This window comes from Triticum aestivum, chromosome 3D (assembly GCF_018294505.1).
Source record: "Triticum aestivum cultivar Chinese Spring chromosome 3D, IWGSC CS RefSeq v2.1, whole genome shotgun sequence".
In the NCBI taxonomy this organism is placed as follows: domain Eukaryota; kingdom Viridiplantae; phylum Streptophyta; class Magnoliopsida; order Poales; family Poaceae; genus Triticum; species Triticum aestivum.
In genome coordinates, this window is record NC_057802.1 from 326906601 (window position 1) to 326932306 (window position 25706).

A 25706-nucleotide genomic window follows, 5' to 3' on the forward strand; every position below is an offset into this window, starting at 1 on the left:
AGCTCTTTTCTAGCGCCGTTGCCGGGGAGCAATAGCGTGGGGTTGATATTCTCGTGTGTGCTTGTTTGCTTTGTTCACTAAGTAGATTTTGTTTTTCCCTTTTGTTTCTGTTTAGTTGTGGGTGAAACATAAAAAAATTAAAGAATGAAAATACAAAAAAAATTACTTTCCTATCATGCCTAAAAAGTTTTTCAAAAGAGAAGTGATTGGAAAGTTATGAATTGAAGAAGTGAGGGTCGACCTTGAGCACTTGTGTTCATGCTCACGGAAACAATGTAGAATTTTTCATGGAAGTTTCTCTGTAAATAATTATCCCCTTGTATATATCCATTGTATTATAAAAATAATGTGCCAAGCTTTGGTTTTAGGATGATTAGATTGCTTGTTTACTATGTGCAGAACAAAAACAGAAACTTTGGCTGTAGCGCGTGATTTTACATTTTTTACTGGAAGGTCAAATGGGTCTGAAACTTTTTGCACATTAGTTCTGTACAAAATTTTCAAATTGTCAAATTTATTTCATAATTTTTTGTGTTACAGAAGTTTACTAAACCTCCAGATTACTACAGACTGTCCTGTTTTTGACAGATTCTGTTTTTCGCGTGTTGTTTGCTTATTTTGATGAATCTATGGCTAGTATCGGGTAGGGGTGGGCATAAAAATCGACAAACCAAAAACCGAACTGAAGCCGAAACCGAATAAACCGAATTTTCGGTTTTTTCTACTGTCACAAAGAATTTCGGTTTTCATGTCCACTAACCAACAAAATTCGGTAGGTTCGGTTTTCATCTTGGTTAACCGAAGAAAAACCGAATAACACGACTTAGTGTAACGAACAACGCAAAAGACGGTGCAGATGAAGCCGCACAGGCGCGCAGCAACGGCTCGCGGGAGTCACGCGCCCACGATTGAGCACAGGATCGACCGCCACCAAACACATCGTGCATGCCGCATGGGCCTACCTGGACAACATGCATGCAAGGCCCAACTCACGTGGGCTCTTTTGTAAAGGCTGTGTGTGCCCACACGTGCAGCATGCGAACGGCTGACCACGCGCCTATGCCATTTGACTCGTTTAGTCCCACCTCGCGCGACTAATGTGTTGAGGCAGATTTTTTGCCTATATAACAGGGTGCCGCTGCATTCCTCTAGGCACTGATACTTAAACTGTGGTGATTCTGTTTAAAACCGAAAACCACACCGAATATTCGGTTAACCGAATTTTCGGTTATCTATTTTCAGTTGGCATTTTCAGTTTTCTGTTTTCCTAACCGAATTTAAAGAAAAACCGATTGGTAGAAACCGAAATTTCGGTTTATACCGAACGCCCACCTCTAGTATTGGGGGGTATGAACCATAGAGAAGTTGGAATACAGTAGGTTTAACACCAATATAAATAAAGAATGAGTTCATTACAGTACCTTAAAGTGGTAGTTTGCTTTATTACACTAACGGATCTCACAAAGTTTTTGTTAAAGTTTTGTGTGGATGAAGTGTTCGAAGATCGAGGAGCTATCAATATGAGAAGAATAAAGAGAGGCAAGAGTTCAAGCTTGGGGATGACCAAGGCACCCCAAGTAAATATTTCAATGATACTCAAGCATCTAAGCTTGGGGATGCCCCGGTTGGCATCCCATCTTTCTTCTTCAACAATTATCGGTATACCTCGGTTTTTGTTTTGTTCACATGATTTGTGTCCTTTGTGTTTTTCTTTTTCTTTAAGAACCATGCTATTATGAGATAGCCCTTCATTGATTTATAGAATACTTCATGTGCTTCACTTATATCTTTTGAGTATGACCTTATAGAATGCTCTTTGCGCTTCACTTAAATCTTTTGAGTATGGTTTTATAGAATGCTTTGTGTGCTTCACTTATATATTTTGAGCTTGGATATTGGTTAGTCTATATTAATTGTAGAATGCTCCATGAACTTCACTTATATCTCTTGGAGTATGAATAATACTATCATCTAAAGCGGGTTTGGAAGAGTGTCAACTTTAGGAATTAGTGATCCCACTATTCCGAATGAGAAGAATTTTGCTTATGTGGGGAGTAAAAAAATTTCTGTGCTTGTAGATCATGAAAAGAATGCTCTTATGTGATGGTTATATTGTTGAATTCATTCATGATTCTACTGAAAATTATTATGAGGGAGGAATATATGCTTGTAGGAGTTGCAATAATACCAAGTTTCCTCTCTATGTGCTTAAAGTTTTGAAGTTATACTTGCTTTGCCTTCCTATGCTAGTTGATTCTTGTTCTTATAAATTATGTGTTCACAAAATCCCTAGGCATAGTAAGTGGGCTAGATTCAAATGTGCTAGTCATATTCTTTATGATGCTCTCTTTATGTTTAAATTCTTTGCTTTTATGTGAGCATCATTGAAATCATCATGCCTAGCTAAAAGGCACTAAAGAAAAGCGATTGTTGGGAGACAACCCAATATTTACACTTACTGTTTCTGTGTGTTTACATGATTAAGATACTGTAGTAATCATGTTTTATAGCTTTTGTTTCAATAAAGTGCCAAGTAAGACCTTTGGGAAGACTCGGGTGAAAGTTAATGTGATTGTCGTGGAATTGTGACGGCAGATGTCCTCGTGCAAGGAGTTAGTCGTGGAGCCATCGCAGCTAGGAAGCTTAAAGGGGTTAAGCGGGACAAGGAACACGAGGATTATACTGGTTCGGCCCCTTACGGTGAAGGTAAAAGCCTACGTCCAGTTGAGGTGGTATTACTTAGGGTTTCGATGACCAGGGAGCTTAATCGCTATGCCTGGCTCTCGATCTGTTGTCTTCCCCTGAACCGCCGCCGGGTCATCCCTTTATATAGAGAGGTTGACGCCCAGCGGCTCTCAGAGTCCCGGCCGGCTTATAACAGCATCCGGCCCGGACTCTTAACTACTCTTGCCTTACATTACAAGTCTTGCCATAACGACGGTTTATCACTACGGGCCTTAAGCCGCCTCCGGGTCTTAAGCCCATTATTGATCCGCCATTCTTAAGCTTGGTACTGGGCTTCACGTGATGATTATTATGAAATAACCCGGCCCCTCCTGGGCGGGTGACTCTAATGGTTATATCCTCAACATTAGGCCCGAGATTGATTTGAACCGGTTCATGTCAATCTTCAATACCTTTAAGAGAAAATCTTCCGGCTTCTGCTTGTGCGAAGGTTATAACCCGCCGTGATGTCGTCTTCTGGATTCTTGGTAACCCGTCATGACGTCATCGTCCATTAAATTCATTTTCTTATTCTGTCATATCCCAACGGATTTTATCTTAATGACCATCCCGAGAATCGAGGCGTTTCTGCGGCAAGATAATCACGTCTTCGGCCTCCTCGTTTCTCGCGCCCACTTACCAGCCGTCCCTTATAAATAGGCCCGGCCCATAAGCCTTCGTCACTCTTCTCCTCCATCATCTTCCTCCTGTGTCGCTCCAGAGCCCGAGCTCCACCGCCGCCGCCGCGCCTCTCGTCTTCCTCAACCTCGGCCGCTGCATCACCCTGAACCGGTCCAGAGAAACGGCGGCGACCTCCGCGGCTCATTAGCGCCAGTAAGTCCTTGCCACTCCATACAGTAGATTCGCATTAGGGTTCTGTCGTTCTCCCCTGTTCTTCGTAGTTTCATCTCAAGTTCTTCACAGTTCCTCCACCACGGCTCCTTTTGATCCGAAAATGGTACAAAATTCCTGCGGTAGTAGTTTCTCACCCATTCTTATGCTAGCAGATCCCTCTTGCTCGCAAAAAGATCTCGTTTAGAGCTTATGAACTTCTCTGTATCAGCTTTTTAGGTCTAGAAATTTTTCCTTTCTGGACGATCGTTTGATCCAAAATAATCCCTGCGATCTGTGAAACTTGTTTATGCAACTCTTAGACAAAAACTGCATCTGTCAGCCATAGCGGCTCATATCGCCGGCTTAAAAGAGGCCATGCTTTGTGAAATTTCCGGCTTACTCATAATAGAGTTAAATAACTTAAATTGCTTATAATACCCACGGCGGCTTAAATAACCTGACACAATTAGTCATATATCATTAGGCCCCTTCATGAAGCGCCGTCCTGAATACTGAACTGAAATTTTTCTCTGGCTTAAATTTGAACCGGAAATTTTCCTTTGTCATAGGCTTCCATTTTCCACAATGCCGCCCAAGGCTCCCAAGGCACCCATTACGTGCAACTGGGTGAGGTCCAACATTACTGAAAGCACCTTATATGACTTCGTAAAAACGGGTTACCTGCCCAAAAAGGAGGTCATGTCCTACCGTGCACCTGACCCGTCCGAAGAGAGACCTCAACCAAAAGACGGAGAGGTTGTTGTATTTGCTGACCACATGAGCCGGGGCTTTGCTCCTCCTGGCTCAAAATTCTTCAGAGATGTTCTAAACTTTTTCGATCTGCGACCTCAAGACATTGGATCCAATTCCATGTCGAACATTTGTAATTTTCAAGTGTTCTGTGAGGTATACCTTGGAGAGGAACCCAGCCTGCTACTCTTTAGGGAGTTATTTTACCTAAACCGCCAGAATGAATGCGCCAACGGGCCTAGCTTGGAACTTGGTGGAATATCAATGCAACGACGGAGGGATTGTCTCTTTCCTTATGCTGAGCCGCCAAGCCACCCAAAGGACTGGAATGAGACATGGTTCTACTGCCAGGATACTTCTCCGGCTGATGAGAACCCTCTGCCCGGCTTTCGCGCCCTGCATCTGGAGTCAAACCACCCCCTGCCAGACAAATTATCTCAAGCTGAGCGTCAACCACTTATCCCCATCATCAATAAGATTAAAGCTCTTCTGGAAACGGCCTTAACGGCGTTGATCTGGTCCGGGTCTGGATTGCTTGGCGGGTGATTCCTCTAAGCCGCCGCCCCGGCTTAATGTGTGATTACACGGGCCGGAAGGATGATCCTCTTCGGCACAGCCCCAACGACTTACCTGAGGACGTCGTTGATGACATGACCAAGTCCCTTCTAAATGAGAGCTTAGCAGATTGTGGGAGGACAGGCTTAAGTCCCTTCTGCAAAGCTAACCCGGCTCCGGCGGTAAGCCACTGATCTGAGCACCTTACTTTCCATTTTAACAATTTTCGTCTTAACTTCAAGAAACCTTTGTTGTATTTTTCAGGCTAATGATAAGTTCTGGAAGGTCAGGTATGACCATGAGGCTGCTAAAAAAGCCAGGAAGGTTAAAAAAGCCGCCAGGAGAGCCGCTCCCCGCAAGAAGGGGAGTAAGCCTAGCGCCTCAGACCTGCTTCAGCTGGATGACACCTCCGAGTCAGAGGTAGCCCTTGATTCTTTAGGCTCTTCTTTTGTTTTTTGTTTGTTTTTAACCACCTTATTGACACTGATTATCAGCAGGATGATACCGGAGCGAGTAACCCGGTGATTGAAGAGGTAACTATACTTTCCTCCGACTCGGAGCCCTTGCCAAGGCTGAAAGTCCGAAGAGTAACCCGGAAAGTAAGATTTTCACATCCTTTAGCTTATCAAGATCCTCAATTTCTTTTGAAGCGACAGATTCATGAGAGCCGGAGGCAAACCCGGACCAACAAGGATGCAGACCTCTCCTCCGGCTTACCTGAAGCATCAAGGAAGCGCCGGACCGAGGTTATCTCCAACTTATATCCTTTTCATCCTTTGGCGGGCGTCACTCGTCAACTGCTTAATTCTTCTGATTCAAACTATCAGGAAACTTCACCTTCCTCCGGGGACTCCATGCAATCTAACTTGCCGGCTTTCAAGACCGCACCCGGGTAATGATGATTAGCTTATGTTGTGCTTATCTTACTCATGTTTTTGCACTAACCTTATTACTTTCAGTGCACAAGCAAAGCTCAGCAAGAGGGCAAAGAAAAGTAACCCGGTCGAAGAGCCGGTCTTGGCTGAACCCAATGCCTCTGCCTCTGAGCCGCCGTCTGCACCAGCTCCAGAAACCACCGCTCCAACTGAAGAACAAGCCATAGGAGGTTCTGACAACCCGAAGATTCCTAGCCCAGCTCAACCGGCCGATGACCCGGATGTGCTGATTACCCAGACCGAATATGTTGAGCCGGGAAGACCCACTGTGCTGGCTAGATGCTCTGCTAAGGAAGAACTGCTGGAGCGCCGCAGGGCCAGACTGGATATCACTGACTATGCTAACTTGAGCATTGGAGATATTGTTGCTGGTTATATTGGTCAAGTGCACAACAGCCGGGACCTGGAAATTGACATGGTGAAGCAGATACAGCAAAAATCTGAGGTATAATTCCCTTGTTTACTCCATAGTCATCCTTACCATGCCAGCCCCCAAGTCTATTACTTATGACCGAATATGTTGTAGACTTAATACCGGTTTACCTGGTAACACTCAAGGGCCGGGTTAAACAGCCTAGGTGAACCGGTCTTTTACCTTATGTTTTAATCAAGTATTTGAGCAACTTTGCCCATTAGCCCCCAAGTGCCAAGCACCTTTGCCTGCAGAGTGCTTGGGACTTATTTTCATGAACCGACACTGTAAATAAAGCTTCTCAGCCTACATTAGCCCCCAAGTGCCAAGTGTCTTTGCTTGCAAAGTGCTTGGGACTTTAATGTTGCATGGTAATCACTCAAACTGTAACCCGGAACTTGTACAGGCTGCCTGCAAGAAACTTGAGTCGGAAATCTCTGATCTGAAGACCTGCCTGAAGACTCAGGAAAATGAAACCCAGAAGGCCAATGCCAAGTTTGAGTTAAGTGTCTCTGCACAAGAAAAACTGAAGAAAAGATTTGAAACAGAAAGAAAAGCCTGGGCCGATGAGAAGACTGCCTTGCTCAGCCGGGCCGAACAAGCGGAGGTTGTTCTTACTGAAAGAACCGCCGAACTCTCCGGCTTAAAATGCCATGTATCGCAGATGGCCTCCGCAATCTTTGGTAAGTTACTCTGTAAGCTTTAAATAAATTTACATCATTTATGTCTCATAAGCCCCTCCATTGGTATCAGCTCACCTAACTGTTATACAGGCCCCAAAAGCTCCAATCTCAATCAGAACATGCTGACCAAGCTGAAGGCTGTTTACACCTTGGTGGAGCAACTCTACACCGGGTCACAGCGTGCTTTAGCCGTTGTGGCTCTGTCCAATGAGGTTCCCACTCACCTGGTAGACGTACTCAGGCGGCTTGCCGTACTTCCTCAACGCTTCCAAGAGCTAAGACGGGCTTCTGCAAGAGCCGGAGCTATCGCTGCTCTGAGCCGGGCCAAGGCGTTTCTACCGGAGCTAGACCCGGCCGACATCGCTCTTGGATACCCCAGCCTGAAGGAAGACGGCACCCCCTTTGACCAGAAAGACTTCGCCGCCTGTGTGAAGAGCGTGCGCCCGGTGGCCACCTTGGGAATGACACAGACCTTACCAAGTATCAGCCGGGCTATGACGCGGAGAATCAGAGGATCCCAACTCCACGCTATGAAGCAGTCAGCCTGATCCCTCCGACTCGTAAGCATACCTTCACCCCAGAAGTTGACCCGGCCGGGTTAATTGATGATGAGGCTCAATTTGAAGCTTTGAGCGGCATTGACTGGAAATCATCAACCTTCCAGGTCATGGAAACAGCCGGAGGAGCGGAGAGGGATGAGCCGGAAGCTTCAACCCAATAAGCACCTTGATTACTTAGGCAGCTCATGGTTACGCCTTATAAACAATGCCTCACCTTTTGGACTCGGGGAGTCCTGTAATAGAGTAGGAAAAACAGTTAATTTTGTCGTGCCACCGTGCACGTGTGCAGCGCTTAACTCCGTTGAAGCTGCTCTTTTATATTCCTCCGGGTTATGTTTGATCATTTACTTTCCTTAAGCTTGAAGAACTATCTTTAATTGTTCTGCATAGAAAAATAAATCACAAGTCTCTAGGCGGCTTACCGCATGGAGAGTCATATATCTTACATATAACCCATAATATAAACCAAGGTCATAAAAGACCGGCTCTCAATCATATCTCGGGATAACCACAATAGCACACCTGCAAGCCTTGCAAGTACACCTCCGGCTTATGTAACCCAAATAATGAGGTTGAGAACGCAACTCCGGTTCACCAGCACCTATAATGCCTATTGTGTGCTATCAACATTATTAATCAAAGTTAAGCCGACGGAGTAAGAACCGCCCGTGCACACTTTTGATTTGATCCAAAGAACTTGTTGCAAACCAAAAGATCAAAAACTTAGGGGCTTCTGATTCGAATACGACCAGAGAACCGTCCCAAAGGGGTTAAGCTAAGATTCGAATGCGATCATATAGCCCCAGTGGCTTTGGCGTTGCCTATCAAGAGGGTACCGACAGCTATGTTCTCTTAGGTTCGGATACGACCCATGTTTGAACAGGAAGCCCCCAAATGACCTTAAGAGTTGTTTAACGACGCTGATTCGAATACGATCCACGCCGGTTCCCAAAGGGGGTTGAGCTATGATTCAAATATGATCAAGAAAAACTCCCCAATGAGCTCGGCAATTTGCCAATCAAGTGGGTATCGACAGCTATGTTCTCTTTTGTTCGAATACGACCTATGTTTGAACAGGAAGCCCCCAAGTGATCATATTGTTAACGGCTAGATTCGAATACGATCATAAGCCGGATCCACCTCCAAGTGACCATGTAATGTTGTAATGGAAATAACACATTTACCTTTGGAGGAGAAAAGGACAGAGGTCCTGCTTTATTATTTATCATAATATATACATGGCTATAGAAATATGTACATTATGAGAGCCGGTGGCTCAAGTGTAATAAGGCCGAAGCTGAGCTATGTTCCACGGCCGACGGGTCTCTTCCTCCGACTTACGTGAATCTTTGTGCTCCCGAACATCGATAAGGTAGTATGACCCGTTGTGCAAGTTCTTGCTGACCACAAAGGGCCCTTCCCAAGGCGGGGATAACTTGTGTGCATCTGTTTGATCTTGGATGAGCCGGAGCACCAGATCACCTTCCTGGAAGACCCTGGACTTAACCCGGCGGCTGTGATAGCGGCGCAGGTCTTGTTGGTAAATCGCCGAGCGAGCTGCTGCCACATCACGCTGTTCGTCCAACAAGTCAAGAGCATCTTGGCGCGCCCGCTCATTATCCGCCTCAACATAAGCCGCCACTCGAGGCGAGTCATGACGGATGTCGCTAGGGAGGACCGCCTCCGCTCCATAAACCATGAAGAAAGGCGTGTAACCCGTAGACCTGTTAGGAGTAGTATTGATGCTCCATAACACGGAGGGTAACTCCTCCACCCAACAACCCGGCGTCCGTTGCAAAGGGACCAAAAGCCGGGGCTTGATGCCCTTCAAGATCTCCTGATTGGCTCTCTCAGCTTGACCATTGGATTGAGGGTGAGCCACTGATGAAACATCAAGCCGAATATGCTCTCGTTGACAAAACTCCTCCATGGCGCCTTTAGACAGATTGGTACCATTGTCAGTTATAATGCTGTGTGGAAAACCAAAGCGAAATATCACCCTTTCATGAACTGAACCGTTGTGGCTGCGTCACACTTACTAACTGGCTCTGCTTCAACCCACTTTGTGAACTTGTCGACCGCCACCAAGAGGTGGGTCTTCTTATCCTTGGATCTTTTAAAAGGCCCAACTATATCAAGCCCCCAGACCGCAAATGGCCAAGTAATTGGAATCATCCTCAATTCTTGAGCCGGCACATGAGCCCGTCGCGAGAACCTCTGGCAACCGTCACATTTACTGACCAAATCCTCTGCATCAGCATGAGCCGTCAGCCAATAAAAACCATGACAAAAAGCCTTGGCCACAAGGGATTTTGAGCCGGCATGATGGCCATAATCCCCCTCATGAATTTCACGTAAAATTTCTTGACCTTCCTCAGGGGAAACACAATGCTGGAAAGTTCTAGTGACACTGCGACGATGCAGCTCGCCATTGATAATTATCATTGACTTAGACCGCCGGGTTATTTGTCTGCCCAAAGTTTCATCCTCAGGCAATTCTCCCCGGGTCATGTAAGCCAAGTATGGTACTGTCCAGTCTGGGGTAATGTGGAGAGCCGCCACCAACTGTGCCTCCGGGTCAGGAACAGCCAAGTCTTCCTCTGTAGGCAACTTAACAGAAGGGTTCTGCAAAATGTCCAAGAAAGTATTAGGTGGCACCGGCTTTCGCTGAGAGCCCAGCCGGCTTAATGCATCAGCCGCCTCGTTCTTCCTGCGATCGATGTGCTCTACTTGGTAACCCTGAAAATGTCCAGCAATGGCATCAACTTCGCGGTGATAAGCCGCCATGAGAGGGTCCTTGGAATCCCACTTGCCTGACACTTGTTGGGCCACTAAATCTGAGTCGCCAAAGCACCTTACCCGGCTCAAGCTCATCTCCTTAGCTATCCGAAGACCATGGAGCAAGGCCTCGTACTCAGCCGCATTGTTAGTACAGGGAAACATCAACCGTAGCACATAGCAAAACTTGTCACCTCGAGGGGAAGTTAATACAACTCCAGCCCCCGAGCCCTCCAATTGCCTAGACCCGTCGAAGTGAATAGTCCAGTATGTATTATCCGGTTTCTCTTCAGGCACCTGCAGCTCTGTCCAATCGTTGATGAAATCCACCAATGCTTGAGATTTGATAGCAGTGCGCGGCATGTATTTTAGACCATGAGGCCCAAGTTCTATAGCCCACTTAGCAACTCTTCCTGTGGCTTCTCTGTTTTGGATGATATCTCCTAGGGGAGCAGAACTAACCACAGTGATAGGGTGACCCTGGAAATAATGCTTAAGCTTCCGGCTTGCCATGAACACACCATAAACAAGCTTCTGCCAATGTGGATACCGCTGTTTGGACTCAATGAGTACTTCGCTGACGTAGTAAACCGGCCGCTGAACCGGATACTCCTTACCCGCTTCCTTACGCTCCACCACCACAGCCACACTGACGGCTCGTGTGTTAGCGGCTACATACAGCAATAAGGGCTCCTTGTCAACAGGAGCAGCAAGGACTGGGGGCTCAGCCAGCTGTCTCTTCAAATCCTCAAAAGCAGCATTAGGAGCATCATTCCAGATAAAGTCATCTGTTTTCTTCATCATCTGGTACAATGGCATGGCCTTTTCACCCAAATGGCTTATAAACCGGCTCAAAGCGGCGATGCGACCCGCCAGACGCTGGACGTCGTTTATGCACGCCGGCTTAGCCAGAGAGGTGATTGCTTTGATCTTTTCCGGGTTAGCTTCAATGCCCCTGTGAGAAACCAGAAAACCCAAGAGCTTGCCTGCGGGAACACCAAAAACACACTTGGCCGGGTTAAGCATCATCTTGTAAACCCGGAGATTATCAAAGGTTTCTCTAAGATCATCTACCAAGGTCTCCTTCTCCCTAGATTTAACCACGATATCATCCACATAGGCATGAACATTGCGCCCAATCTGGTTATGAAGACAATTCTGCACACAACGCTGGTAAGTCGCCTGTGCACTCTTGAGTCCAAAAGGCATAGACACATAACATAAGGCTCCAAAGGGAGTGATGAACGCCGTCTTCTCCTGGTCCTTAACTGCCATTTTAATCTGATGGTATCCAGAATAAGCATCCAAAAAACTTAAGCGCTCACAACCCGCCGTAGCATCAATAATTTGATCAATACGGGGGAGAGCAAAAGGATCAGCTGGACAAGCCTTGTTTAAATCCGTGTAGTCCACACACATCTGCCAGGTGCCGTTCTTCTTGAGCACGGGCACCGGGTTAGCTAACCATTCTGGATGAAAAATTTCAACAATAAACCCGGCCGCCAAGAGCCGGGCTACCTCCTCACCAATGGCTTTCCGCCTCTCCTCATTAAACCGCCGGAGGAATTGCCTAACCGGCTTAAATTTCGGATCAATATTGAGAGTGTGCTCAGCGAGTTCTCTAGGTACACCCGGCATGTCAGAAGGTTTCCATGCAAAAATGTCCCTGTTCTCACGGATGAACTTGATGAGCGCGCCTTCCTATTTCGGATCCAGATTGGCACTGATACTGAACTGCTGAGATGAATCACCTGGAACAAAGTCAACAAGTTTAGTCTCATCAGCTGACTTAAATTTCATTACCGGCTCATGCTCCGTGGTTGGCTTTTTCAAAGACGTCATATCTGCCGGGTCAACATTGTCCTTGTAAAACTTCAACTCCTCTGTTGCACAAACAGCTTTAGCGTAAGCCGCGTCACCTTCCTCACACTCCAAGGCTATCCTTCGGCTGCCATGAACCGTAATGGTCCCATTGTGACCTGGCATCTTGAGCTGCAAATACAAGTAACACAGCCGTGCCATGAACCTGCCGTAAGCCGGCCACCCAAATAAAGCATGATACGGACTTCTTATCTTAACCACCTCAAAGGTCAGCTTTTCCGCCCTGTAGTTGTACTCATCTCCAAAGGCCACTTCCAGCTCGATCTTACCGACTGGATATGCCGACTTGCCGGGCACCACGCCATGGAAAACAGTATTGGACTGGCTGAGGTTTTTATCAGTTAAACCCATACGACGGAAGGTCTCATAATAGAGGATGTTGATGCTGCTGCCTCCGTCCATGAGCACTTTAGTGAATTTATATCCCCCAACCTGAGGAGCCACCACCAAGGCCAGATGACCCGGATTATCAACCCGGGGAGGATGATCTTCCCTACTCCACACAATAGGCTGCTCAGACCATCTTAAATAGCGTGGAACCGCCGGCTCAACAGCATTCACAGCCCTTTTATGGAGCTTCTGCTCTCGCTTGCACAGACTGGTAGTAAACACATGATACTGCCCGCCATTGAGCTGCTTTGGATTGGTCTGGTATCCCCCTGCTGCCGCTGATGACCCTGGCCGGACTGCTGATTAAAGCCCCCTTGAACATTATGAGAATTGGAATTTGAGCCGCCGCCCAGGCCATGAAAGCCGCCGCCCGGGCCATTGAAAGCATTGAAATTCTTAAAGGCCTTCATGATTGCGCAGTCCTTCCATAGATGAGTGGCCGGCTTTTCCCTAGAGCCATGCCTTGGGCAAGGCTCATTTAACAATTGTTCAAGCGTCGGGCCTGACCCGCCGGCTCGGGGAGGCGGTCTCCCCTTGCGCCGGTGGTTGTTACCCTGTGAATTGGCGTTCCAGCCCCGGGCGCCATGATCTCTGGCGGGTTACTGGGCCCTGCACCAGGCGTGTTGAAGAGGTTTCAAGGATCGTAAACCGGAGGGAGTCGAGATTGGGCCTTTTGATGCCTCCTTCTCATGACCTCATTGGACGCGTTCTGATCCATCGTGAGCCGGAAAGACTGTGCCTGAATCAGCTGAGTCTGGGCATCGAGAGCCGCCCTCTCTGCAGCCATCCTGATTCCTTCCGCCGCCAGATCCTCCTTGGCTTTTGTTAGATCCAACTTTAACTGTGCCACCTCCGCGTCATGCTGAGCTTGATCCGCTGGGGCGACCGTAGCGGTTAACATGGCCGTCATCTTGTCTGTGAGATCCATCAGCACCTGAGCCGGCGAGGGCACAGGGCTTCCTGCCCCGGCGGCGGGGTTTTGAACAGGTTGTGCGCCCGCCATGAAGATTCCAACCCGGCTCGGCGGCTCAAAGGGGTCCGGAATACTGTCGCCATCGGAACAACCCCTGAGCCTGCCATCTTGAAGTTGGTATAACGAGTCGGTCTCCTATGTGGATGACTCGCCGTTAGAGCGAGCGGCCGTCTCCTCGCCAGATCCAGATCTTTCAGAGAGTCCTCCATGGACGCATCCCACGAAAGCATGCTTCAAGGCAGGCAGAGTTTGGGCGGGTCGTGCACGCTGAGCCATCTCGATGAGATCGGCGCAGAGGTCCGGCTCAAGGCCCGGCTCACCAATCTTGCCAATAAAGACATGGATTCCGCCGAAGGGGACCCGGTACCCGTACTCGATTGAGCCGGCGTCGGGGCCCCAGTTTGCATCGTCGATGTAGAGCTTGCCGCGACGAATCTTGGTCATCCGACCCACAGCGTATCCCTTGAGCCCTTTGAAGCTGCCCTTCAAGAACTCAAATCCACCGTGCGCTGGCCCCACGGTGGGCGCCAACTGTCGTGGAATTGTCACGGTAGATGTCCTCGTGCAAGGACTTAGTCATGGAGCCATCGCAGCTAGGAAGCTTAAAGGGGTTAAGTGGGACAAGGAACACGAGGATTATACTGGTTCGGCCCCTTACGGTGAAGGTAAAAGCCTACGTCCAGTTGAGGTGGTATTACTTAGGGTTTCTATGACCAGGGAGCTTAATCGCTATGCCTGGCTCTCGATCTGTTGTCTTCCCCTGAACCGCCGCCGGTTCATCCTTTTATATAGAGAGGTTGATGCCCAGCGGCTCTCAGAGTCCCGGCCGGCTTATAACAGCATCCGGCCCGGACTCTTAACTACTCTTGCCTTACATTACAAGTCTTGCCATAACGGCGGTTTATCACTATGGGCCTTAAGCCGCCTCCGGGTCTTAAGCCCATTATTGATCCGCCATTCTTAAGCTTGGTACTGGGCTTCACATGATGATCATTATGACATAACCCGGCCCCTCCTGGGCGGGTGACTCTAATGGTTATATCCTCAACAGTGATCTTGCTGTAAAAAACAGAAACTTTACGCTCACGAGATTAGCTGCCATTTTTTACAAAAGAGTGCTTTTGAGTTGATTCTTTTTGCAGAAGATTAATAGACAAATTCCTCACGTCCACCAATTTATTTCATAATTTTTGGAGTAGCAGAAGTATGGTTGCTGTTCAGATCATTACAGACTGTTCTGTTTCTGACAGATTCTGTTTTCATTGCATAGTTTTCTTGTTTTCTAGTTTCTATGGCTTATATTTCTCAATATAAATTGTAGAAATGGTATGGTACAGTAGGCATTGTGTGAGAACAATTATGAACCTTGTCTGTGACAGTACCAAAGTGAATGGCTTACTCTTTATCATACTAACCTATCTCACGAAGTTCCGTTAAGTTTTGTGTGATTGAAGTTTTCAATCTTTGAGTGAGATATCGATATGAGGAGAATAAGGAGTGGAAAGACCCTAAGCTTGGGGATGCCCAAGGCACCCCAAGGTAATATTCAAAGAAGACTCAAGCGCCTAAGCTTGGGGATGCCCCGGAAGGCATCCCCTCTTTCGTCTTCAAAACTATCGGTATACCTTACTCGGAGCTATATTTTTATTCGTCACATGATATGTGTTTTGCTTGGAGCGTATTTTCAATTTTACTTGTTGTTTGAATAAAATCAAAATCATTGGATCTGAAATCTTGAATGAAAAAGAATCCTCCCGTGGCTAGTTAATTATTTGACTACTCAGTGTTCTTCACTTATATCTTTTGGAGTAGTTTGTCATTTACTCACGTGCTTCAGTAAATGGTTGAATGAATTGAATATCATAAATCTGAATTTATATATGTTTCATATGCTTATAACATGGGGAGTAATGACTTCACACATAATAAGTATAGGTAGTAAACTTATTGAAAGTTAGCAAACGCATAATTGGTCACTTGAACAATTCATGAAAGAATATTGAAGGAAGAGAGATTTCACATATAAATATACTATCTTGGACATCTTTTGTAATTGTGAGCACTCATTAAAATATGACATGCTAAAAGGTTAATGTTGGACAAGGAACACAACTTAATGGGTTATGTTTTCCTATATCCGAAACGTTATATTGTCTTGGATCATCCAACATGTTGAGCTTGCCTTTCCCTCTCATGCTAGGCAAATTCTTTGCACCAAGTAGAAATACTACTTGTGCTTACAAACATCCCTTAAACCAGTTTTGCCATGAGAGTCCACCATACCTACCTATGGATTGAGTAAGATCCTTCAAGTAAGTTGGCATCGGTGCATGCAATAAAAATTGCTCTCTAAATATGTATGATCTATTAGTGCGAAGAAAATAAGCTTTATACGAACTTGTGATAGGGAAGAAATAAAAGCGACGAACTACATAATAAAGGTCTCTATCACAAGAGGCAATATAAAGTGACGTTCTTTTGCATTAAGATTTTGTTCATCCAACCTTAAAATCGCATGACAACCTCTGCTTCCCTCTGCGAAGGGCCTATCTTTTACTTTTATCTTCTACCCTTATACAAGAGTCATGGTGATCATCACCTTCCCTTTTTACACTTTTTCCTTTGGCAAGCACTTTGTGTGGGAGCGATCCGGATATACATATCACTTGGATGTAGGTTCTCATAAATTATTATTGTTGACATTACCCTTGAGGTAAAAGGTTGGGAGGCGAATCTATAAGCCCCTATCTTTCTCTGTGTCCGATTAAAACTTTCAACCCATAAATATCACATGAGTGTTAGAAATTGTGAAAGATTAAATGATAGTTGAGTATGTGGAGTTTGCTAAATCAAAGCTCTGACATAGACCCTTCCTAAAAATAAGATGAATTGCAATTGTTTGATGACTGAGAATATAGTTTGTTAGTTTCAAGAAAGTTTATGATCTATACTTTAACATGTGAATAGCTTGTTACTTGATCATGAAAACTTTTATGAGATGAGCTACTGTTATGATATATAATGATTCTATAAAAAGTGTTTGAAACTATCATAGAACAAACTTAAGAACTTGCTAGCATTCACACTATACAAATTATTTCTTTTATCATTTACCTACTCGAGGACGAGCAGGAATTAAGCTTGGGGATGCTGATACGTCTCCAACGTATGGATAATTTATGAAGTATTCATGCCATGTTTACTATTGTTTTATATGATTTTGGTATGATTTGATTAGAACTAACCCGGACTGACGCTGTTTTCAGCAGAACTACCGTGATGTTGTTTTTGTGCAGAAATAAAAGTTCTCGGAATGCGCTGAAAATCAACGGAGAATTTTTCTGGAAAATATAAAAAATACTGGAATAGAAATCTACCGGAGGGGAGTCCCATGGGCCCCACGAGGGTGGGGGCGCGCCCCTGTGCCTCGTGGACTACCCGTGGGGCCCCTGACTTGTTCTCGATGCCAACCTCTCCTATAAATATCCAAACCTCCAGAAATTATCCTAGACCGGAAGTTCCGCCGCCGCAAGCCTCTGTAGCCATGAGAAATCAATCTAGGCCCTCTCTGGCACCCTGCTGGAGGGGGCCATCATCACCGGAGGCCATGGAGGAGGATCCCGGAGGGGCCATCATCGCCATGAAGGCCAAGGACCAGAGGGAAAACCTCTCCCCATCTAGGGGGGAGGCCATGGAGGAGGAAGCACAAGGGGGAGAACCTCTCCTCCTCTCTCACGGTGGCGCCGGAGTGCCATCGGGAGGGGAATCATCGCCGCGGTGATCGTCTTCATCAACATCACCATCACCATCCTCATCTCTTTTACGCGGTCCACTCTCCCGCACCCCGCTGTAATCCCTACTTGAACATGGTGCTTTATGCCCCATATTATGATCCAATGATGTGTTGCCATCCTATGATGTTTTGAGTAGATATCCTTTGTCTTTGGGTTGATTGATGATATAGATTGGTATGAGTTGTATGTTTTATTTTGGTGCTCTCCTATTGTGCCCTCCGTGTCGCGCAAGCGTGAGGGATTCCCGCTGTAGGGTGTTGCAATACGATTATGATTCGCTTATAGTGGGTTGCTTGAGTGACAGAAGCATAAACCCGAGTAAGGGGGTTGTTGCGTATGAGATAAAGGGGACTTGATGCTTTAATGCTATGGTTGGGTTTTACCTTAATTATCTTTAGTAGTTGCGGATGCTTGCTAGAGTTCCAATCATAAGTGCATATGATCCAAGAAGAGAAAGTATGTTAGCTTATGCCTCTCCCTCATATGAAATTGCAATAGTGATTACCGGTCTTGTTAACAATTGCCTAGGACAATTCCGCACACCGACCCATCATTATTCCACACTTGCTATTTATAATATTTAGTAATATATTCTAACTTTATGATAACAACACCTACTTTTATATTTTAGCTCTTCGATATCATGCAAAGTTATCCTCTTCATACCCACAACATAGTTTTATTTCTCGTTTCTAGTTGGAAGCAAACGCTCGGTGCACGTAGAGTCGTATCAGTGGCAGATAGGACTTGAGAGAATATTGATCTTACCTTTAGCTCCTTGTGGGTTCGACACTCCATACTTATCACTTCCACCATTGGGAATTGCTACGATGATTCCCTGGACTTGGGGATTATCAACTATCGCTACTGCATAGTGATAAAGTAAAGCAATTAGCTGGTGATTGCATTTCATACAATAAAGCGAAAACCATAAGCCTCCTGCCAGTTGCAGATAACTTTTACAAAACATGATCATCTCATACAATAACTTATATCACATCATGTCTTGACCATATCACATCACAACATGCCCTGCAAAAACAAGTTAGATATCCTCTACTTTGTTGTTGCAAGTTTTACGTGGCTGCTATGGGCTTCTAGTAAGAACCATTCTTACCTACGCATCAAAACCACAATGATTTTTCGTCAAGTGTGTTGTTTTAACCTTCAACAAGGACCGGTCGTAGTCAAATTCGATTCAACTAAAGTTGGAGAAACAGACACCCGCCAGCCACCTTTATGCAAAACAAGTTGTATGTCTGTCGGTGGAACCGGTCTCATGAACATGGTCATGTAAGGTTGGTCCGGGCTGCTTCATACATCAATAACGCCGAATAAAAATAAGATGTTGGTGGTAAGCAGTATGACTATTAGCACCCACAACTCTTTGTGTTCTACTTGTGCATTTCATCTACGCATAGACCTGGCTCTGATACCACTGTTGGGGAACGTAGCATGTAATTTTAAAAAAATTCTTACGATCACACAAGATCTATCTTGGAGATGCATAGCAATGAGAGGGTGAGAGTGTGTCAACGTACCCTTGTAGACCGAAAGCGGAAGCGTTAGGTTAACGCGGTTGATGTAGTCGAACATCTTCGTGATCCAACCGATCTAGTATCGAACATACGGCACCTCCGAGTTCAGCACACATTCAGCTCGATGACGTCCCTCGAACTCTTGATCCAGCAGAGGGTCGAGGGAGAGTTTCGTCAGCATGATGGCATGGTGACGATGATGGTGATGTGATCCGCGCAGGGCTTCGCCTAAGCACTACGACGCTATGACAGAAGGAGTAAACTGTGGAGGGGGCACCGCACATGGCTAAAAGAACAACTGTTGTGTTTTGGGGTGCCCCCTACCCCCGTATATAAAGGAGGGGAGGAAGAGGCCGGCCACCAAGGGGGCGCTCCACGGGGGGAGTCCTACTAGGACTCCACTCCTAGTAGGATTCGCCCCCCCCCCTTTTCCTTTCTCAACGGAGGGGGGAAAGGAAGGAGAGGGAGAGGGAGAGGGAAAGGGGGACGCGCCCCCTCCTCCTTGTCCAATTTGGACTCCCTTGGAGGGGGGCGCGCGCCACCCCTTGCGGGCTCCCCTCTCTCTCTCCCCTAAGGCCCATGTAGGCCCAATACTTCCCCAAGGGGTTCCGGTAAACCCTCGGTACTCCGAAATATACCCGAACCATTCTGAAACCATTCTGGTGTCCAAATATCATCGTCCAATATATCAAACTTTATCTCTCGACCATTTTGAGACTCCTCGTCATGTCCGTGATCTCATTCGGGACTCCGAACAAACTTCGGTCACCAAAACACATAAATCATAATAAAAATTGTCACCGAACGTTAAGCGTGCGGACCCTACGGGTTCGAGAACTATGTAGACATGACCAAGACACATCTCCGGTCAATAACCAATAGCGGAACCTCGATGCTCATATTGGTTCCTACATATTCTACGAAGATCTTTATCGGTCAAACCGCAATGACAACATACGTCATTCCCTTTGTCATCGGTATGTTACTTGCCCGAGATTCGATCGTCGGTATCTCCATACCTAGTTCAATCTCGTTTCGGGAAAGTCTCTTTACTCGTTCCGTAATGCATCATCCCATAACTAACTCATTAGTCACATTGCTTGCAAGGCTTATAGTGATGTGCATTACCGAGAGGGCCCAGATATACCTCTCTGATACTCGGAGTGACAAGTCCTAATATCGATCTATGCCAACCCAACAAAAACCTTCGGAGACACCTGTAGAGCATATTTGTAATCACCCAATTATGTTGTGACGTTTGATAGCACACAAGGTGTTCCTCCAGTATTCGGGAGTTGCATAATCTCATAGTCAGAGGAATATGTATAAGTCATGAAGAAAGCAATAGCAATAAAAACTTAACGATCATTATGCTAAGCTAACGGACGGGTCTTGTCCATCACATCATTCTCTAATGATGTGATCTCGTTCATCAAATGACAACACATGTCTATGGTTAGGAAACTTAACCATCTTTGATTAACGAGCTAGTCAAGTAGAGGCATACTAGGGACACTCTGTTTTGTCTATGTATTCGCACATTTACTAAGTTTCTGGTTAATACAATTCTAGCATGAATAATAAACATTTATCATGATATAAGGAAATATAAATAACAACTTTATTATTGCCTTTAGGGCATATTTCCTTCTGATACGTCTCCGACGTATCTATAATTTATGAAGTATTCATGCTGTTTTATTATTATTCTCGGATGTTTTGCAATCATTTTATAGCAACTTTATATCATTTTTGGGACTAACCTATTGATGCAGTGCCCAGTGCCAGTTGCTGTTTTTGCTTGTTTTTACATCGCAGGAAATCAATATCAAACAGAGTCCAAACACCGCGAAATTTTTTGTGGATTTTTTATGGACCAGAAGACATCCAACGGGACAGAGCAGCACCTGAGGGGTGCCCCGAGGGGGGGCACAACCCACCAGGGCGCTCCTGGGGGCCCAGGCGCGCCCAGGTGGGTTGTTCCCACCTCGATAGCCTCCCGCACCCCCTCTTCGCCCTATAAATTGCCAAATATTCCAAAACCCTCTGGATAAACCTAGATTAGAAGTTCTGTCGCCGTAGGCCTCTGTAGCCACCGAAAACCAATCTAGACCCCGTTTTGGCACTCTGCCGGAGGGGGAAATCATCACCAGTGGCCATATTCATCATCCCGACGGCGCCACGATGAGGAGGGAGTAGTCCACCCTCGGGGCTAAGGGTTTGTACCAGTAGCTATGTGTTTAATTTCTCTCTCTCTCTCTCTCTCTCTGTCTCTCGTGTTCTTGAGATGTCATGATCTTGATGTGTCGCGGCTTTGTTAATATAGTCGGACCATATGGTGTTCTCCCCTCTCTATCTTGTTGTGAATTGAGTTTTCTCTTTGAGATTTCATTTTATCAGATTGAATACTTTTAAGGATTTGAGAGCACTTGATATATGTCTTGCATATTAATACTCATGGTGACAATGGGGTATCATATTGATTCACTTGATATATGTTTTGGCACTTAACTCGCGGATTCCCGAGGTGACATTGGCGTAATGTACGCATATGGGTTGATGCACGTTCTTGCCTTTGTTTCTTCGCTAGATATCTTGGGGCACTCTTTGAGGTTCTTTGTGTTGGATTGAGTATTATGAATCTGAAATTATTTGGTGTTATTTTAGTATGAACTCTTGGATAGATCGATCGGAAAGAATAGCTGCGAGGTGGTTTCATACCCTACAAATAATTTCTTCTTATGTTCTCCGCTAGATAGGAACTTTGGAGTGATTCTTCATCGCACTTTGAGGGGTGGTTATATGATCCAATTATATTATCACTGTTGAGAGATTGCACTAGCGAAAGTATGGACCCTAGGCCTCATTTTCAAGCATTGCAATATTGTTTGTGCTCCGTTTTATCAATTGCTACCTTGTTGTTTTTATTGTTATTATTACAAAAATTAATATCTACTATCCATATTACACTTGTATCACCATCTCTTCGCCGAACTAGTGCACCTATACAAATTACCACTGTATTCGGTGTGTTGGGGACGCAAGCGACTTTTTGTTATTTGGTTGCAGGGTTGTTTGAGAGAGACTATGTTCATTCTATGCCTCCAACAGATTGATAAACCTTAGGTCATCCACTTGAGGGAAAATTGCTACTGTCCTACAAAACTCGCTTGGTGGCCCAACACAAGTCTACAAGAACAAGTTGTGTAGTAGACATCAGACGGCTTCGAGCGTGTGGCCGGGGACGCCCCACCATTGGCGCCGCCCCTCGGAGTTGAGGGGCTGCGGGGTTCAACACCGTTCGTGGCGGCGAGCTGGTCGGCTTGGTGGCGGTCGAAGTACGCTATCCACATCGTGTTGCTCTCGGGGGCGTACCTCATCTGGTTTCGCGCGCTCTTCGGCATCGACGACCGGATACGTGCGATCTCGGCGCGCCGGTCAGCTCCAGAGGGCGGCGGTGGCATCGGGACTTCGCCGGCGCTCAGCCTCCAGGAGGCCGGCACCCGCACGTTCGGTGGAGCCGGTTAGTCCGCATAGTAGAGGAGGCAGGCCTCGTCCTCGTGCAGGTGTCGGTGGTCGAAGCCGTTGGCTGCCACTCCGTCGCCAGGGTAGCGCTCAGCCATGGTCGTTGGCGGGGAGAGAGGGTGGATGGTCGTCAACGTTGAGAGGGCGAGAGGAGCGTCGGCGGCGAGAGGGGAAAAGGGGTTGCGGTGAGGAAGTGTCAGACCACTGACAAGGGAGGGGCGGCTTTTATAGCTGTGGGAGGGCGGGGAGCGGGCGGCCGCCATGTGTACGCGTGGCGGGAGGGGGCGAGATGTGCGTCGGCGCGCCTTCACTGCGCCGCCCATGGGAATCAATGGAAGGCTGATCAGGGTCAGCCTTCGCATTGATTCCCCACGGGAAACGGAGGCGATGAGGACGATGAGCGCGCCTGGTCACTGACTCGGCGGGCCCGCCAGGCTTTCGCGCCAAAAATGTTTCCCCCGGCGCCCCCAGGCGATCCTCAGCATGTCGGTTTCGGCCTGGGCCCGCCCGTGCCAAATTCAGCCTTAACCGGCGATACCTGGGCTTCTAGGGGCACGACTGGGCCATTTTTCACGCTGGCGATAAAAAAGGGCCTCGGGGGGCTGTTGGGGGCGCGGCTGGAGATGCTCTTAGTTTGTGAGAATTCATCTTTTTTAACAAGGGTGAAACCCAAAGAACAGGGATATCAGATCTTTGACCTTTAAACAAGCATACTAAGAGTACTATAGAAGGATCACATATAGCCAGAACTTTGTAGCAAAATTCCACCATGCCGTCAAGATCATGAAAAACTCAAATTCAAGGGAAGCAGCCATATAATATACTGCAAATCTTTGTGCAATACCCATACATGTCATGTATTCTAAATCGCAACATGCACCTACTCATAGACCGCTGATAACCCACAAGTATAGGGGATCGCAACAGTTTTCGAGGGTAGAGTATTCAACCCAAATTTATTGATTCGACACAAGGGGAGCCAAAGAATATTCTCGAGTATTAGCAGCTGAGTTGTCAATTCAACCACACCTGAAAGACTTAATATCTTCAACAAAATATTTAGTAGCAAAGTAGTATGGAAGTAACAATAATAGTGGCAAAACTAATGGTAGCAGTTTTGTAACAATTGTAACAGTGGCAACGGAAAAGTAACTTAGTAAAGATCAATACAAAACAAGCTCATAGGCAATGGATCAATGATGGATAATTATGTCGGATGGCATTCATCATGCAACAGTTATAACATCGGGTGACACAGAATTAGCTCCAGTTCATCAATATAATGTAGGCATGTATTCCGAATATAGTCATACGTGCTTATGGAAAAGAACTTGCATGGCATTTTTGTCCTACCCTCCCATGGCAGCGGGGTCCTATTGGAAACTAAGGGATATTAAGGCCTCCTTTTAATAGAATACCGGACCAAAGCATTAGCCCTTAGTGAATACATGAACTCCTCAAACTACGGTCATCACCACGAGTGGTCCCGTCTATTGTCACTCCGGGGTTGCCGGATCATGACATGTAGTAGGTGACTATAACTTGCAATATCGGATCAACCTAAATATATTCATGAAAACATAATAGGTTCAGATCTTAAATCATGGCACTCGAGCCCTAGTGACAAGCATTAGGCATAACAAAGTCATAGTAACATCAATCTTAGAACATAGTGGATACCAGGGATCAAACCCGAAGAAAACTAACTCGATTACATGGTAAATCTCATTCAACCGATCACGGTCCAGCAAGCCTATGATGGAATTACTCACGCACGGCGGTGAGCATCATGAAATTGGTGATGGAGGATGGTTGATGATGACGATGGCGACGGATTCCCCTCTCCCGAGCCCAAAACGGACTCCAGATCTGCCCTCCCGAGGAAGAACACGGCTTGGCGGCGGCTCCATATCGTAAAACGCGATGAATCCTTCCCTTTGTTTTTTCTCCCCGAAAGAGAATATATCTAGTTGGAGTTGAGGTCGATGGAGGTCCAGGTGGCCCACAAGGTTGGGTGGCGCGCCCCAGGGGGGTGGGCATGCCCCCACCCTTGTGTCCAGGCTGTGGGCCCCCTTCACTTGATTCTTTCATCAATATTTTTTATTAATTCCAAAACTTATCTCCATGAAGTTTCGGGTCATTCCGAGAACTTTTTATTCTGCACAAAAATAACACAATGGCAATTCTGCTGAAAACAGTGCCTATCCGGGTTAGTTCCATTCAAATCATGCAAGTTAGAGTCCAAAACAAGGGCAAAAGAGTTTGTAAAAGTAGATACGATGGAGACGTATCAACCGCTCATGGTGCAACTGTTGGGAAAACGTACTAGAAAGCAAAAAAAACGTCCTACGGATCAAACCGAGGAGCATTGTGAAGCTTCGACGGCCTCGGACCCGCGTTCTCTGGTATTCCTCGGTGTCATGTGCTAGCATCGCTTCGACATCGGTGCTCCGAAGGTCATGCCACACTCTAGCTTCTCTTGCTCACCGGCCCTTGGCAGTGCAGCTTCGACCTCGACGACCACGAACCTCTGCTTTCCAACATCCAATGCTTCGCTTGTGCCCCTGGAAAATGCGACTATGGCGCTGACGCCCCGATGGATGCGTCCCATCCAGCCGCTTTGGCTCCCCGGCCTCCTATGTCGTCTCTCTGTGTGTAGGAGATATGCCCTAGAGGCAATAATAGAAGTTATTATTTATCTTCAAGTTCGTAATTAATGTTTATATTCTATGTTATAACTGCAATGGTTCTCAAGTCTGCAATAACCATGAGGCTCAGATGGAAACTTATGTGCACATGTGGAATAATAAATGGTAAAATAGATTCATAGTCTCACCTCTAAGACTAGCTCAAGTGTTGCATGGTGGTTCTATTTTCCTGATGCCATGGTCCCTCCCTTGGAAATGGGAACGACTCTCCTTCTTGTGGAGGCAACTTCGACCTATGTATTGACTTCCTCACTTCCAAATTCCGACCTAGTAAATTTGGAATTGCTCATACTCAGGCTAGGGCCAAATATCAAGTGAAGATGACCCCTAAAAATGTATTTTTCTTCAAGTGAAGAAATTGGTACGGCCTCTGAAGATATTGATGTGAAGACTCTGTTTTCATAGTTTCTTTCTTTTTATTTTAGAGTCATAGAAAAAACCGTACTATTAAAGGAGGTCTAGGTGAATCATACTTCACATTTCCAAAGTGATTTTTAAATCTACGCAATATCAGATCAAGAACACAAATATATTCATGAAAACATAATAGGTTCAGATCTGAAATCATGGCACTCGGGCCCTAGTGACAAGCATTTGGCATAACAAAGTCATAGCAACATCAATCTTAGAACATAGTGGATACCCCAGGGATCAAACCCTAACAAA